Source organism: Equus przewalskii, chromosome 12 (assembly GCF_037783145.1).
Source record: "Equus przewalskii isolate Varuska chromosome 12, EquPr2, whole genome shotgun sequence".
Lineage (NCBI taxonomy): Eukaryota > Metazoa > Chordata > Mammalia > Perissodactyla > Equidae > Equus > Equus przewalskii.
The window spans coordinates 4,513,936-4,531,566 of record NC_091842.1 but is presented as its reverse complement, the minus strand read 5'-3'; the positions used below and the strand labels follow the sequence as shown (position 1 = coordinate 4,531,566).

At 42.9% G+C, this 17,631-nt stretch overlaps 1 protein-coding gene across 2 annotated transcripts in view; it reads left to right on the top strand.

Moving 5' to 3' along the window:
• The first annotated feature begins 3,802 nt into the window (after nt 1-3,802).
• Nucleotides 3,803-17,631, top strand: part of RNF216 (ring finger protein 216) — a 153,020-nt gene continuing 139,191 nt past the window's right edge. Inside the window, exon 1 of one of the 2 annotated variants that reach the window (XM_070567366.1) lies at nt 3,803-3,993. The gene's annotated coding sequence lies outside the window, so the exon portion shown is untranslated. The remainder of the gene's footprint in view (nt 3,994-17,631) is intronic. The other variant, XM_070567365.1, reaches the window with a different exon arrangement.

Sequence of the window (17,631 nt, the reverse complement as noted above, 5' to 3'; positions counted from 1 at the left end):
AAAGAAAAAATAAACAAATGGGACTGCAGCAGACTAAAAACTTCTGCACAGCATAGGAAACCATCAATAAACAAAAAGACAACCCACCAAATGGGAGAAAATATTTGCAAATCATTTATCTGACAAGGCGTTAATTTCCACACTATATAAAGAACACATACAACTCAACAACAACAAAAAATGAACAACCTGATAAAAAAAAAAAGTCAGAGGATCTAAACAGATATTTTTCCAAAGAACATCTACAGATGGCCAGCAGGCACATGAAAAGATGCTCAACATCACTAATTATTAGGGAAATGCAAATCAAAACTACAATGAGATATCGCCTTATACCTGTTAGAATGGCTATAATGACCACGACAAAAAATAACAAATGTTGGAGAGATTGTGGAGAAAAGGGAACCCTCATACACTGCTGGTGGGAGTGAAAACTGGTGCAGTCACTATGGAAAACAGTACGGAGGTTTCTCAAAAACTTAAAGATAGAAATATGATATGATCCAGCTAGTCCACTACTGGGTATTTATCCAAAGAGCACGAAATCAGTAATTCAAAAAGATATATGCTCGTTGCAGCATTACCCACAAAAGCCAAGAAGTGGAAGTAACCCAAGTGCCCATCAACAGATGAATGGATAAAGAAAATGTGGTATATATACATACAGTGGAATACTATTTAGCCATAAAAAAGACGAAATTGTGCCATTTGCGACAACATGGATGGAGCTGGAGGGTATTGTGCTAAACAAAATAAGTCAGACAGAGAAAGACAAATACCTCATATATGGAAGATAAACAAACAGATAGATAAGAAGAATAGATTAATGGTTACCAGAGGAGAAGGGGGATGGCAAAAGGGATAAAGGGGCACATATGTATGGTGACAGATAAAAACCGGACCGTTGGTGGTGAACACAGTGCAGTCTACACAGAAACTGAAATATAATGACGTACACATGAAATTTGCACAATGTTGTAAGCCAACATGACCTCAATAAAATAATTTTTAAAAAAAGAAAATCCTCATTTTACAGACGAGGACTTCTCAATTCAGCAAGGTAACGATTCTGGGAAGAGTACGTTTCCGTCAGCCTTCACACCAACCACAGCAGGGTTCAAGGGTCCAGGAAGATCCTTGTACTCCTGCTAAGACCACCAAGCCCCACTTCTCAACATTCCCTGCCTCGACATTACAAATGGATCATGGGAACGGTCCCAAGAAGGGGGCTATAACTGAAAGTGACTATCCGAACCCGCCCAAAAGGAGTGGCATGGAGGATAATCCCATCAGGCCAACGCCCCTGTTTTACCCACCAGGTTATCCCAAGACCTCATCTTCCTAAGTCTCAGTATTAAGCTCTCACTCCTGTCTGCCCTGTAAACTCTCCCTTCCACTGCGCCCTCTGGAACTCATGGTCTGCTACCAGTAAAATCCCCATATCCGTACCTTCTTCTCTAAGCAGCTTTCACCTTCTCTGTCACTGAAACATGGCCATTCCCTCAGGACACTGCTTCCGTGTAGCCCTCTCAAGCAGCGGTCACGTCCCTCCAGGGTAAACCTCCATAAGCCACGATCCTCTGACCTGGAGGAGGGGTACTCATCGCTGCATCCAGACTCTGGTTCCTCCTACTCCCCTTAAAACAAAGCAAAGCAAAAATGACAACGATGACAGTTAACCGACTCTTCGGAAGCACATGCCATCAGACCGACTGGACCACCTTCTTGCCTGTGCAGCTGTCTGCTGGCCTGCTGGTCATTCCTGCTCATTCACTGATATCTGAGGAACTGTCTTATTCCTTGCCCCCTCTCCTCATTTCTGTCATCTTTCTTGACGATTTAACATCCTGTTAAATAATCTATCCATACCCGGGTCTCTTAGTTTCTTGATCCCTCTCCTTCAACGATCGAGACCTCCTCTCTACCCCAGTCAGCCACTCTCACAGTCACACCCAAGGCTTCGTCATCACCAGCAACTGCACCATCTCCAAGACCTCAAGTTCAAGCACGCCCCTCTTTGACCCCCTCCTATCTCTCCAGTTCTTCTATTTCCTCTGCATTTAAGCAGGTGGCTGGAGAAAGACCCGCATCCTTTCTGCCTGGCCTCACTTTACATTTATGATCACAGAACTCCAGGGCCAGCAAGCCTACTGCATTCTGCTGGTCATTTCCCTCTCTACTCTTTCCTCCACAAACCTCCAAGACACTCTCTCTGACCTCACTCTCCTTCTTGTTTCATTGAGACTCAGATCCATTGTACTCAGTCTCTGAGCAGCATTTGGTACCACCGCTCCTGAGAACACTTTCTTTCCTGGGCCTCTGGGACACCACACTCTTCTAATTTTCCTCCTCCTTCACTGGCCTTTCCTTCTCAGCATCTTTCTCTGGACTCTAAATGTTGAAGTGACCTCCGTATTCAGCTGTCCTCTCTCCTCTATCTACACTCATTTGCTAAGTATAAGTATAGCCAGTCCCATGGCTTTATATATTATCTATATCTTAATGACTCCCAGTATAAATCATTAGCTTCCAAGTCCTCCCGTCTTTCTTAAGCTGCAGACTCATATATCTAATTGCCTGTTGACATCTCTACCTGAAAGACCACTTGGCAATTTAACATGTCCAAAATGCGTTCACGTCTCCCAACCTGGACCAAAATCTGTTCCTTCTGATTTCCCCCCATATTTGTGAACGGAACCGCCATTTACTCAGTTGCGCAAGCCAAAAACCTCATAGCTATCCTTGACTGCTTTCTTTCTCTCTCACCCCACCCCCAACCCATCAGCAGATTTCTCTATTCTACTTTAAAAAAAAAAAAAATCCCCCATCTGACCATTTCTCACCACCTCCTCCCTGACTGTACTACTCCAGGTCACCCTCACTTATCATTTAGACTCCTGCAATAGCTTCCTAACTCACTTTCCAGACTCACCTGTCATCTCTCCATAGTCTGTTCTCCAAAGAGCCACCCCAGTGATCTTTGGAAACCATGGGCAGATCAACTCACGCCCCTGCTCCCAATTCTCTAATAGCTTCCCACCACACTTAGAAGAAAATCCAAATCCCTTATTAAGACCTTCTATTATTTGACCCCCCGCCACCTCGCCAAACCCATTCCCTACCACTGGTAGCGGTAGGACATCCCTGCTGTTTTTCCAACACACCACGGATATTCCCAGCTTGGGGCCTTTGCCCTTTCTATACCCTCAGCTTGAAGGGTTCTTCCTCCGAGTGGTCACCAGGGCTCACTCCCTTACCTCATTCAGTCTTCTGCTCAAATGTCCCCTCCTCAGAAGCTGCTTTCCCTGATGACGCTATTATCCCCATCACTCTCCATCCCTTTCTCTGCTTTATTTTTCCTTTTTTCTCAACACCTCCTGCCTGAGGCAGGATTTTAGTTAGTTCGCTAGTTATTGACTTGCCCCCTAAAATAGAAGCTTCATGAGCCCCGGGACCCTTTATACCGTTGCATCCCCATTCCCAGAACAGTGCGTGGCACATAGGAAGCCCTCCAAAAATATGTGTTGCATGAAGGACTTGCCAAAGACAACGGATGCAAATAGGTGCCTATCCAGATTTCCACGGCCACCTGCCCCCACGCCCTTTTCCACTCCAGGGAGACATGGTGACACCTCAAGGGGTTCAGGGGGCCTCCGCTGCTTTCGTCCTCCCGCCTAGTGGGGGAGTCAAGACTCAGTGGGCGGTGAGCGGGGTGGTGGGGTGGGGTGGAAGAGCCGACGGGCGCCCCTCTCTATGGTCGGAGTCCCCAGGCTCCTCCTCCCAGCACCCGGCGTGCCTCTATGGTTCTTCCTGTCATTAGTCGGGAGGGGGCGCTGTGCGCAGGCGCGAGGTGACGCCGCGGCGGGGCCGGAAGGAGCGCGGCGGCGGCCTCGGCGGCGGCGACGGCGCTATCGGCGGCTGCCTGTGGTGACTGGAAGCCGCGGCGACAGCGGCCACCGAGCCCGCCTCGTGAGGGGACGAGCCGAGTGGCGAGTAAGTGTCGGCCGCGGGGCGCGCCCGGCTCCTCGGCGGGCTCTGTGAGGCGAGTGGCGTCTCCGCCTCCATGAGCCCGGGTGGGGGTGGGGGCGTCGCCGTGAGGGGCCGCGGGGCCGGGGGCGCGGGGCTGGCCCGGCGGCGGCGGCGGCCGCACGCGAGCGGGCCCGGGGCCGGGGTCGAGGCGGGAGCCACAAAGGCGCGGGCTGCCGGCGGACCCTCCCGCCGCTCCCGCCACTTCGGGAAGTTTCGCGGGCCGGTCGGTCGGCCTGCTGCGCGGCTGCGGCGGCGGACGCGCCGAGAGTCCGCGAGTCCTCGGCGGCCGCGCGCGTGGGGGCGGCGTCCGGGGAGCCGAGCGCGGCCCGGAGCCGCGGGGGGCGAGGCGCTGCGACTTGCAACTCGCCCGGGCGGGGCGGGGCGGGCTCCCCCTTCCCCCGACTCAGCCCCGGACGAGTGTCCTCCCGGGCAGGGCGCGACTCCCCTCCCCGCCCCCCGGCGCTCTGCGAGCGTGCGGACCCCCTGTGCGCGCGGGGAACGTGAGCCCGACACGTGCGCCCGGAGCCCGGGCGGCGGGCGAGAGCGACGCTCCCGCGGGGCGGGCGGCCGGAGCGCGGCGGAGCAATTGTCAGACTTGGGGCCGCTTCCGTCCGGGGTCCTCCCCCCATTCCCCGCCGAGTGCCCGCCGGGTCCCGACGTTTCTAGGGGGGTCCCATGTAACCCAGGCGGGGGGCCCCCGGAGTGCGTAACTGGAACGCGCGGGGATAAGCGCCTTGGGATGGCGCGATCTGGACGTTTGGCTACGGCAAAGAGATGACTTAGTCGGCTGGGGGAGGACAGGGGACCCCTTGGGACGGACCCCAACCTGAGAGCGCTATGGAATGGCTTTGCTGGGTTTTGTTTATTTGTCCTAGTGCTTTATTGTGGCTGGGAGTAGGGAGTGGCCGAACTTGAACAAGTAGCTGGAGGGCCTGGGGCCAGACTTTGGACCTCTCTGTAGATCGAAATGGAGGCTTTAGATTTTTTTGTCCTGGAGGCTGGCAGCGGCGGAGAGGAAAGCCTTGCAGCCGCTACGGAGAAATCTAACGCTGAAAGTTTATGAAATCGGTTAAACGAGAGAGCCTCCGTTTGCCAACTAGCATAGCCCCTCCTTGATGGGGGTTTACTATGTTCTAGGCTGTGTTAAGGTCTCAAGGAATGACAGACGACACAAGTAATTCTCACGCCTGACAATGTTGTTGTTTTATCTTCGTTGTTAATAATAATAGGACAAAACCTATGCTGTGTGCCAGATGCTGTCCTAAGATCTACCATATATTAAGACTTTTAATCCTCAGTGACGTAGATTCTGTTAACATCCTTATTTTAAAAAGGAAGCAGACACGTGCTGAAGAGCGGCTTAGCGCGTCACGGAGCTTGTAAGGGTCGGAGCCGGCACTTGAACCGAGTCTGGTGGCAGAGTTCCCGCCCCTGATTATCCTGCTCTACGTACTGGGAGGGACATTTGATATTTATTCTCAGTTCATCCGGAGCATCTGCTTGGTGTCAGGCAGTGTGCTGTGTCCTGGGGCTCTGGGAAGAAATGAGGGGCAGGATCCGACGGTCTTGGACCTTGTTTTAGCAGAGGAGATAAACGTGAAACGTGGTTTCCTAAGCAATTCTGTGATTATTATTGTGCTCAGTACTTGGAAGAAGTGAGAGACGTGTGAGTGAACGCTGGGGATAGTCAGGAAAGGTTTTTCTCTGAGGAAGTGACTTTGAAGCTGAAGAGCTGAAGGATGGGTAGAGTTAGTTGGGTCAGAGAGAGGCAGTGAAGAAGAGTAATCCAGCCTGGAGTGGAAGAAAGGAGCGTGGCATGTTCAGGGAACTGAACCATTGTCACAGGAGAATGAGGAATGGGGGGAGGAGGTATGAAGCGATGCTAGCTGTGTCAGCAAGGGTCATATGAGGCAGTTTTTCAGGCCATGGTAAGGATTTCTTTTTCTTGAGGAAGATTGGCCCTGAGCTAACATCTGCCGCCAATCCTGCTCTTTTTGCTGAGGAAGACTGGCCCTGAGCTAACATCCCTGCCCATCTTCCTGTACTTTATATGTGGGACGCCTGCCACAGCATGGCTTGTTGAGAGGTGCCAGGTCCGCACCCAGGATCCAAACCTACAAACCCCAGGCCTCGGTAGCAGGACGTTTGGACTTAACTGCTACACCACCTGCCGGCCCCCACGATGAGGGTTTTGGTTCAACCGTGATGAGATTTGTGGTTTAAAAAGACTCTCGACGCGGGGCCGGCCCCGTGGCAGTGGCCGAGTGGTTGAGTTTGTGTGCTCTGCTTTGGTGGCTCAGGGTTTCGCCCGTTCTGATCCTGGGTGCGGACATGGCACCACTCGTCAGGCTATGCTGAGGGGGTGTCCCACATGCCACAACTAGAAGGACCCACAACTAAAAATATACAACTATGTACCGGGGGGCTTTGGGGAGAAAAAGGAAAAAATAAAATCTAAAAAACCCCCAAAAAACCTCTCGATGCTGTATGAAAATACATCAATGGGTAGAGCGTGCAGGCAGTATTAGGATAGAAGGAGCAGGGTGTCAGAGTTTACAAAGGATTTAACTGTAAAAAGGTCATTGAAAACACTGATTTTCCCCCTTGTGGAGGAGAGTCTGCTTACTTATCTGTCCCAGTTTCTGAACCAATTTTCAGTTGACAGTTGAGAAAAATCTTAATGATATAAGTTCAGCTTTTTAGCCCACCCACTGAAGATTTTGAATTTAATTTTTGGTTTAAAATCTTTCCTGTTGTAAAAAGACACTGGTAACGGGATTTTTAGAGCTCTTTTAAACTCAGCTTGATCTCCAGACTAATTGTTCACATAATTATTATCTGTAATTGGGAATGCTGTTTTGCCTTGGTTATTTCATTTTGTCTACATCTTCAAAGTGACACTCATTGCATTTTCTTATTCTGAACTCATCACTGCCTTATTCATTCTTAGTAGTATCACCGTCCTCCAGTCGCCTGATCTCAGCATCTAGGGCAGCGTTGACTCCTTTCTTCCTCTTGCCCTCATGGCCAGTTGCATACAAAAATTCCATTGAATCTAACTCTGCAGTCAGTACCTTGTCCCCTTTTCCTCCCCCTGCCTACTGTTAGCTCTGGTTCAGGCGTCACTGGCTCAAGTTTCCTAGATCTCCTGCCACCAGATGTCCTCTGCAGTCTGTCTTACACGTTGCAGCTAGTTTGACTCTCATTGCATTGCTTCCCATTGGTGAGGAAATAAAAATTTGAGCTCTGCTTCGGTTATGTTGACGCGTGGCAGAGCACCCCCAAACTTAGTGACTTAGCACAGCAGTTTGCTTTGTTGACAGTTTTGTGAGTCAGGAGATTAGGAAGGGCTCACCTAGGCCGTTTTTTCCTGGTCCTCAGGGCTGTCAGCTGAGGTGGCCGAGGCCCCAGCCACCAAAATCAATTTCCAAAATGGCTTCTTCACTCACATGCCTTGTCAGAGATTGCTGGAAGCTTGGGCTCAGCTGCCCCTTCCCTCTCCACGTAGCGTGAGAGCTTTCTCTCCAGCAGGATCGTCACACTTCCTCCAGGCTGAGTCTGGGCTCCCGGAGCCCTCGCTGGAAGCTGCTGTTCTCTGAAGGGCTATTCTAAGCCTGGAACTGGGACAGCGTTCAGTTTAGCTGAAATACTGCTGTCTCCACTGAGCCTTCCCTGACCACCTGCCCTCCTCCGACGGGAGTAGGCTCTTTATTGAATTAATGACTTCATACTTTGTAGGGTACTTATTTGTGTCCATATTTTCTCTCAGGACTCTTAAGTTCTTTGAGGCAAAATCCATGTTGGATTTTCTTTGTTTGTATCCCCCGTGGTGCATAACACAAATACTTTACGCCACGTAGCAAACCCACAGTAGTATTCTTTTAACAGCTGAATTCTTTTAACGTATTTTAATTTTAAAAGGTAATGTAAATCATACCAATTTAGCATTAAAAAAATCAGAAAATATATAGAACTAAAAAAATAAAACTACCTTAAACTTACTACTTAGAAATAACCATTATTAGTTCTTTGTTGGGTTGATTTAAGATGATTAAATACTAGTATGAACTTACAAAGAATGGGTATCCAAATAATGGTTAAGATGAGAAGCTAGTATTTGAGTGAACAGCAATAATCATTTATAGACACTTAAAAAAATATGCTAGGAAGAGGTGTTGTGGGGGCTAGTATGACATGGGCTTGTCACCTTCTCCCAGCCTATGCCTCACTCTGCTTTGCCTCCCTTTCTCTGGAATGTTCAAAGAGATTAACTCATTGAATTTGAAACATCTTTCATTACCCCAAAATTGATGTTGCAGAAGTGACAGGCATATTTATGGAGATTACTCTAGAAAATGTTATCTGACTCTGGTTCTGTGTGGCTAGGCTGAACAGCCCGGTCTCTGACAGAGGAAGATGTTTTTGGAGCCACTCATTCATTCAGCAGCTGTGCGAGACGCTGGAAATATGGCTGCGAATAAGACATAGTCAAGGGCACATGGCGAAAACAATTAAAATGTGAACTCTTTGTTGTCATGTGTTGATTCATCCATGCAAGGAAGAGAAAGGGATTAAAAAAAATCATTAGGACAGTTGTAGGAGGTAGAAGAGAGCATAGAAGAACTGTCGTCTGATTGTCTTAAATTTTTACAATATAGTGGTAGTACATAAGATTCTCCACAGGGTCAATGAAGTGCTGAAATATATGCTAAATGTGGGTTCTAATTTGGAAGGATTAAATCCTGTGTTTGACTATATAGTCATAAATGTACATATGATAATTTTTGTTATAAAAAGAAGAGGCAAGAATGAAATAGTCTTTCTTGGGTGGCATTTCCTATTTCTGGACTGTACTTTTATTTAACTTTTCTTCAGCCATCTGAGAAGAAGTGAAAAGACTTACATAGAGCATCTTGCTACTTCCAGAGGGAGAATGAAGTTTCTTATAGAAGCAAATAGAAGTTATACTGCAAATAGTTATCATACTAGTAAAGAGTAACTTGGAAGAGGAAAGTAAAGGTCCCCTCCGCTGAGTTTATTATTAATAAACACTGTGATCTGTTGTGTTCTTGTGATAACAAAGCTCTTGTGTTAATGGCGTTTACCATATACAAAGTGGCTTCTCATATTTTATTTAATCTTGAACATAGCCTTAGAAGGTAAGAATAGCTATTTCCATTTCACAGGTAATAATAATAGTCATACTTGTTGTGTGCCAGGCACTATGCTAAACGCTTTATATATATTTAACTCAATTTTAAAGTGACCGTTTCTCATTTTACAGATGAAGACACTAGGCCCCAGAGAATAAGCAGTTTATACAGAGTCACTGATGCGCTGACTGGTGAAACCAGCGTCCGTGCTTAAGGATTTTGATCTGGAGTCCAAGTGAGAGGACTGAGTGTCAGAGTTGAATGACCTTTACGGAGAAGCTAGGCAGGAGTAGAAATTCCATCACCAGGCTTCTTTTCTCGCTGCAGTTGGGGCCACTGTGTGTGCCACTCGTGAGGACTCTTGCTTTAAAGCACCACTAGTAATCTGCTTAACTACAAGCTTGACATTTTAAATTGGATGTAAAATGAACCACATTTCCCTTTGATTTCCAGTGTAAAATGGAAGGGATCTAGTTGTGGTAAAAGGAGAAATAAGAGACTTGGCTCTTGGAATTCTGTTCAGAATACTTTTTAAAAATTATATTTGAAAGAAAAAGGGCTTGATTAGATGCAGTTCAACTTTGACAGCAGAGCTCTTTCCTTTATACCATGCAATTTATAAATAACATTATTATTGTTATTTTAAGTGCGAGACCCAAACTTAGACTTTAATTTGTAAGTTTTAAAAATTGAGATACCTTTGTCCAGTTATAGATACCAGAAGGTTCTGTTGTAAATCTTAAACATAGTCTTGGAATACAACTTTGTATCCTCATAAGTTGGAAAAATGCTGTTATTATTCGACTATTAACGCTTTGGGGACATCATTTAATGAGAAGCCCGGGTCTGGGGCCTACCTCCTCTGAAGCAGATAATTTCTTTCAGGAAGGCAAAGCCAATTGAGATTGTCCGAGAGAGGAAGACCAGTGTTGAATGGCTAGGTTACAGGTAGGATCTTGGAACTAAAGAGGCCCCAGAGTGATTGTAATTGTCCCTCTTTGGTTGTTATTTATTGATTTTCATTCTTCTAATTTTCATCAAAGTAAAGAAAGAAAATGTTTAAAAAATCAGGCTACAGAAGGACTTAAGTAAAAGCAAAAGCAATTATCTTCTCTTCCTGACCCCCAGCTACTGTTTCACAGAGGCAGCCACCTTTTTTTTTTAATAATGGCTTTTTTCCATTATTTTCATTCTGAAATACAGCACACACGAAGAAGTTTTACCCCAAGCAACTAAGTTTAGGCCTATGCCTAAATTTTTTCTAAGCGGAGTCATTCAATATATATTCTTTTATGTCTGGATTCCTTCCCTCAGTTGTTAGGTTTTAAGATCCATCCATGTTGTGTGTGATTGTAATGGCTTCATTTTTGTTGCTGTATAGGTTTTCATTGTATGAACATACCACATGTATTTGTCTATTCCATCACTGATGTGAGTCCTCCATTTTTAGCTCCTTAGAAAACTGCTGTGAACATCCTTGTTCATAGACCTGGTGCATATAAGCATGCGCTTCTCTAATGTAGATCTCTAGCAGTGGATTGTTGGGTCTTGTGGGTCTGTATCTTCCCTTAGAGTTGGTAAAGTATCAAGCATTTTTGCACAGTTGCAGTACCAGTTTACTCTCCACCAGTAGTATAGGAAAGTCCCCATTGCTCCAAATTCTCAGTAACACTGGTCATCAGTTTTCAGACTTTTAGCGATTGTATGAGTTTGTAATATCTCATGAGAGTTTTTTACCCTTTCAAAATAAAGCAGTATGTAAAACCACATAAAACAAATGTATAGCTTAGTGAATTATTATAAGGCGCTTGTATCCCATACCCAGGCAAGAAGTAAACCATCCCAACCCCTCTGTGTCTCCTGTCCTGTTCATAGTTCATTCCTTCCCCCAAGATTAATTGTTAGTCTGACTTTTATAATCATTTTCTTGTTTCTTTATGGTTTTCTCACCCAAGAGTACATCCCTAGATGCTATAGTTTAATCTCACCCATTTAAAAAATTTGATAGATCCTTTAAATCAAAAGTTTCTCTTCCAGTCCTTTCTTTTTCCTTATAATTTATCTGTTGTTGAACATGAACCTTTTGACCTGTAGTTTCCCAGAGCCTAGATAAGTGTTTGTCAGACTTTAAAAAAATTATTCCCCATTGTATAGCCTTTTTAGATTTTTTTTCCCTATGTCTCCCCCATTAAATACCAAGGAATAAGATTTTGCTGGGATTGTATTTTGGAGGGTCACAAACCATTGCAATATGTAAGATCTTTTCATGCCCTTGTGAAATCGCCCCTGTTGAGAATACGTGGTCTGGATTGCATACTTATGGTACAATTCAGAAATTTCATTTTTCCTCTAGCTTCTATTCTAGAATTTTGGCTGAGTCCAGAGTCTTGACCAAACTCTATTTCACTGTTTGGCGTGACTATAGATAGTGTTATTTTCTCAGAAGGCACTGATGTATTGTTGGCTCTATCACGTTAGCAGCCAATGATAATTCAGTGTCTAGATCCGGTAATTCACTGAGAAATGCATAGTGATGATACTGTAATTAAATTTTTTAAATTGATATTAGAATATTTTTATAAAGAAGCTATTTTCTCGTCTACTGTTTGATTATCCAGTCATATCGTGCATACGGGAAAGGCAAGAAAGATGCCTGATTCTTTGCCTTTATTTTATCAATTTTAAAGATAATGTCTTGGTTCAATGTCATCCTCTGAAAATGACCTTTTCTTAAGAAAATTATGGGCTGGCCTGGTGGCGCAGCAGTTAGGTTTGCATGTTCCACTTTTGCCGGCCCGAGGTTCACAGGTTCGGATCCCGGGTGTGGACATGGCACCGCTTGGCAAGCCATGCTGTGGCAGACGTCCCACATGTAAAGTAGAGGAAAATGGACGCTGAGGTTAACTCGGCCAGTCTTCCTCAGCAAAAAGAGGAGCATTGGCAGCAGATGTTAGCTCAGGGCTAATCTTCCTCAAAAAAAAAAAAAAAACAAAAAAAAACCCGAACACTTATACATCTTCTTAAAAGATTGATGCCATATCAATTATTAGCTTTATTGAAGCTCAAAATGTCCCGTCTTTGGCCACTGGGAGCCTCTTCAGGATTTTTTTTATGAGTTGTTCTGACAGGACCCAGTCTTTGATAAGTAGTCTTTGATAGCTTCCTTGCTGTCTGATGTGACAAGATGTTCCAGGCTCATTTTGTATGGTTCCTGCCCCAGACTTGGAATTAGTAATTTGTCCCAGAAGCCCTGGTTTCTTTTGGTGAGAAATAGTATTTCAAGACCATAATCTAGGCACTGTGGATGTTCATTGCTACAAATAGGTCATTGTTTTCAGGCGTTTTTTTCCTGGACAGAACTAAAATATTTTATGAGTTCATACTAGTATTTATAATTCAAATGTAGGACTATAGGGATTTTACTTAACTTTACTACTTTTATATTATAAATGTAATTCCTTTTTTCCCCCACTAAGAATCTTGATCCTCAAGGACAGAGGGATTGATAGGATTAGAATATTCCATAACTATTCATTTGTTTTAACCCATTACACACACAAAAATGTCAGAATGTCACAACCAATATTACTGTAAACAATTTTAAGGTTTTCCATATGTTTTCCCTCCCTATAATTTTTGTGATTGTACTATATCATTTAATTTTAGTTCTCATTTAATCTTAGTACTACAAGTAACTATATATTTAATGTTTACCACCAGTCTTTGTGTCAGTGTCTCTCTAGTCATTTCAGTTGCCTGAAGCTTCTTTTTCTGTTGATTCCTTAGGAAGTGCAAGTATAAACAATATTCCATAAGTTCTTGTATGTTGGTAAGTTTGTTTGTGCCCTTTACCTTAAAATTAGTTTTACTGGGTATAAAATCTCTGGCTCACTTTTTTTTTAAGTATCTTATTCCATTTTCTAATGGCATAAAGTATCGCTGTCAAAGTCTGTTAATAATCTAATTTTCTTTCTTTTGTAAGTCTAAGCCCAGGTGCTAAAGGATCTTTTCATTAAAGTCCAGTAATTTTGCTAGAATATTTCTTGGTAGTTGTCATTCCAGGTGGTTTTTCTTAGGTGTATACTGTGTTCTTTTGAAGTGCAGCATTAACATTTTTATTTTTGGTAAGTTTTTTTTTTCAGTTATAATTTTTAGTATTTTCTTTCCTTTTGATTTATTCAAGAGCTCCTGTTGTCTGTTATGTTGTATCATCTTTGTCTTGAATTTTGTTCCTTTATCTCTTATTTTTTCTATTTTAAAATTTTCTCCTTTCACCTTTTAGTTCTAAAGCAGAATGTTGTGTTTATTCATGCTTGTGTTCCTTCTAATTTAGTCTCACTCCTGAAAGATTTTTTTCTTTTATTTCTGTTTCTTTCCTGAGATTTGTCACTCCATTTCTAAGTTTTTCTGGTTCTGGTTTATGCTATTTGTATTATTTTCTTAATGTCCTTTAGTTTGTTATATCTTTCTGGCGTGTTTTCATTGTTTATAGGGATGTTTTGCTGCTTGTTTTTCTTGTGACTTCATGTGAAATTTGATATCAGTTCTTTTCTTTGCTTATTTATTTATTTATTTTTTGAGGAAGATTAGCCCTGAGCTAGCATCTGCTGCCAGTCCTCCTCTTTTTTGCTGAGGAAGACTGGCCCTGAGCTCACATCGGTGCCCATCTTCCTCTACTTTACATGTGGGACGCCTGACACAGCATGGCTTGCCAAGCGGTGCCATGTCCACACCCGGGATCCAAACCGGCGAACCCCGGGCCGCCAAAGCAGAACGTGCAAACGTAACTGCTGTGCCACTGGGCCGGCCCCTTCTTTGCTTATTTTTAATGAAATTAGTTTTCTTGGCTCTTTAGAAGGAGGTATAGTTTAAGATACTTTCCCTAACTTCACAGAGCTCCCTCATACAGTCTTCAAAATATATCAGCTTGCTTTTTGAGGTTTCTTGCCTCTGTTCTCTCTCTATCTGGACCTACCTTCTCTTTCCTTTGTCTCTATTTTCTCTATCTTACTCAATTTAACTTTGTTCCCAGCATTTTCTTCTCATTGTAGGGGCATGTCCTGCAAGGGAGCCCTCGTCAATTTGAAAAGTTCGTGGGTCCTAGAGTGCTATATCTCTTTGAAATCTTGCAGTGGACTCCTTGCATCCACCCACTATTGAATTGAGCAAGACCCCTTCCTAGTGTTAGTTGCTTTCTCAGATTGGCCTGTGTGCTTTCCAGTGAATACCTTTCAGTTATTTGGGGATTATCCTGTTCTCAGGTCCCAGTGGTACCCTGTGCTTTCTGAGTCACAAACGTTGATGCTTCAGAAATCATGTGGCTCTTAGTGGTTTGTCCTCATCTGCTATTTTGGAGTTTGTGGAGACTCCTTGCTGGGTTTTTTTTTTTGTAACTGAGTTTTTGTAACCATGGAATTTTTTTCTGTTTTTGTGTGTGAATTTGGAGAGGTTCAGAAGCTTTGGTGCTGCCATTACTGCTGTCTTCCCAGAATTTCCTTGTGGTTTTAGTTTGCATTCCTCTGATGTCTCATAATTTGGGCACTTTTTCATTTGTTTATTGGCCTTTTGGGTTTCCTCAAGGCACTCAACATTGTGAGTTCACATCTTTTAGCCCATTTTTCCTTTAAGTTGTCTGAATTTTTTTTTTTTTAATTAACGTGTAAGAGTTCTTTATATTTTCTTGTTAGGAGCCTTTTGTCAGTTACATGTATTGCAAATTTCTTCTCCCAGTTGCTTGCCTTTTCACTCTTAATTTCTTTAGTGAATAGAAGTTTTTAGTTTTTAGGTACAATATTTCAGTCTTTTGTGGATAGTGCTTTTTATATCCTATTTAAGACATCTTTCCCAATCTCAAGTTTGTGAAGATATTTTCTTATGTTACCTTCTAGAAACTTAATTATTTTACCTTTCCATTTAACTCAAGAGTTCACCTAAAGTTGTTTTTATCTAAGGCTTGAAGAAGTCTAGTTCCTTACTATTCCTGCCTTTCCCCTCCCAAAATAAGCTTTCTAGTACAGCAGCATATAGTAAAAAAATCGTGTTTTTCCACTGCTCTGCAGTGCCACTGTTGTCAGAAATCAGATGTCCGTATATGAATGAATCTGTTTCTGGACTCTATTTTATTGGTCTGTTTTTCTCTTCTTTGCCAATACCACATTGTCTTAATTACTGTAGCTTTATAATAATAAGACTGACTGTCTTTTGTTTTTCTTTGTGAATACCTTGGTTACTCTTGGCTCTCTGCATTTTCCTGTAAATCTTAGAGTCAGCTAGTATATATCCATTTGTAAAATCTCATTAAAGCTATATTAAATCTAAAGATCAATTTGGGGAGAATTGACATCTTTACAAAATTGTTTCCCAACCCACAAATGTGGTATGTCTCTCCATTTATTTAGTCTGTACTTTCTTTCAGTGATGTTTTGCAATTTTCTGTGTAGAGGTCTTGCACGTCTTTCATTGCATTTATTCCTTGGTATTTGTTGGGTTTTGATGCTACTCTAAATAATATGCTTTTAAAATACCATTTTCTAATTGTTTCTTAACAGTATAGTGTTCATTTTTGTGTATTGACCTTTTATCCAGTGACTTTGTTATTCATTCATTCATTCACTTATTCATTCCAAAGATATCTCTGTGTACAGTTACATGTACAAATATGCATAATTTTGTTCTCCTGTTATCTTCCAGAATTTTTATTGTTTTATCTTTCCTTGGTAATCCATCTGGAATTGATGGTTATGTGTGGTATAGGAATGGATCAAGACTCATTTTTTTCCTCTGTAGGTGGATATCCACTTGACCCGGTAATGTAAAGACCACTCTTTCCACTGCATTGCACTAGCACCTTTGTTTTTATGTGGGTGACAAAATGTGTGTGAGTCTGTTTCTGAGTCCTCTGTTCTGTTTTTCTATCTTTGCATTGGTACCACAATTTTCTGCAAATGTTGCAACTTTTATTTCTTCATTTCAACGTGACATTTTATTTCTCTTTATTGCCCTGCTCCATTTGGTACAACCTCCAGTACAATGTTGACAAGAAATGGTGAGAACTCTCCTTCTCAATTTTAGAGAGAAAGCTTTTCAGTCTTTCAGTGTTAGGTGTGAGGTTTGCTCCAGTGTTTTTTAAATGCCTTTAATTAAATGAAGGAAGTTCCCTTCTAGTACCAATTTACTAGGAAAGTTTAGTCATGAACAGGTGTTGAATTTTAATGCTTTTTCTTTTCATCTCCTGTGACGATTATGTGGTTTTTCTCCTTTATTGCAGTAACGTAAGCTGCATTCCTTTGGTTATGATTTTTGTATTGGTGTTCATGAGAGATAGCAGTCTTTCTGGTAATGTTCTTACAAGCTTTTTATAAGAGGTAGCTTGAGCTAACCTCTGCCGCCAATCCTCCTCTTTTTTTGCTTTAGGAAGATTAGCCCTGAGCTAACATCTGTGCCAATCCTCTTCTATTTTTTTGTACGTGGGACATCTCCACAGCGTGGCTGGTGAGTGGAATAGGTCTGTGCCTGAGATCCAAACCCATGAACCCGGGACACCAAAGTGGAGCATGCGGACCTTTAACCACTTGGCCTTGGTGCCAGGCCCCTTTCAAGCTTTTAGTATCACAATTATACCAGCCTCATAAAATGGTTTCAGAAATAATGTTTGTTCTTTTTATATATTCTCTGAAAATTTTTATAGTGTTAGGTGCATTTCTTGCTCAAATGTTTAGAAGACTTTACTGGAGAAACTTTCCAGCTTGCAGTATTCTTTGTGGGAGGGTTATTAATTATTGATTTAATATGTTTATTTGATCTATTCAGATATAAATTTTTCTTTGTTTGTTGTGGTAAGTTGTGTCTCAAGGAGTTGATCCATTTCATCCAAAATGTCTAATTAATTGGTATAAAGTCATTTATAATATTCTCTTTATTTCATACACTCTTCAGTGATATCTTCTTTTACATTCCTGATAATAGTAATTTGTATTTTCTTTCTTTTTTCCTTAATCAGTCTTGATAAAGGTTTATCTATCTTTTTTTATTGTTTTTTTTATTATTGTTTAAAGATTGGCACCTGAGCTAATGACTGTTGCCAATCTTCTTTTTTTTTTTCTGCTTTTTCTCCCCAAATCCCCCCAGTCCATAGTTGTATATCTTAGTTGTGGGTCCTTCTAGTTGTGGCAAGTGGGACGCCGCCTCGGGATGACCTGACCAGCGGTACCGTGTCCGCACCCAGGATCCTAACTGGTGGGACCCGGGGCCGCCAAAGCGGAGCACGCGAACTTAACCTCTTGGCCACGGGGCCAGCCCCTATCAATCTTTTTAAAGACTCAACTTTTTACTTGGATTTTTCTCAGTTGTGTGTTTGTAGTCTTTTCTTGATTTCTGCTCTTATGATTTTCTTATGTCTACTTTTTCTGGGTTTAATTTACTGCTCTTTTTCTAGCTTCTTGAGATCAAA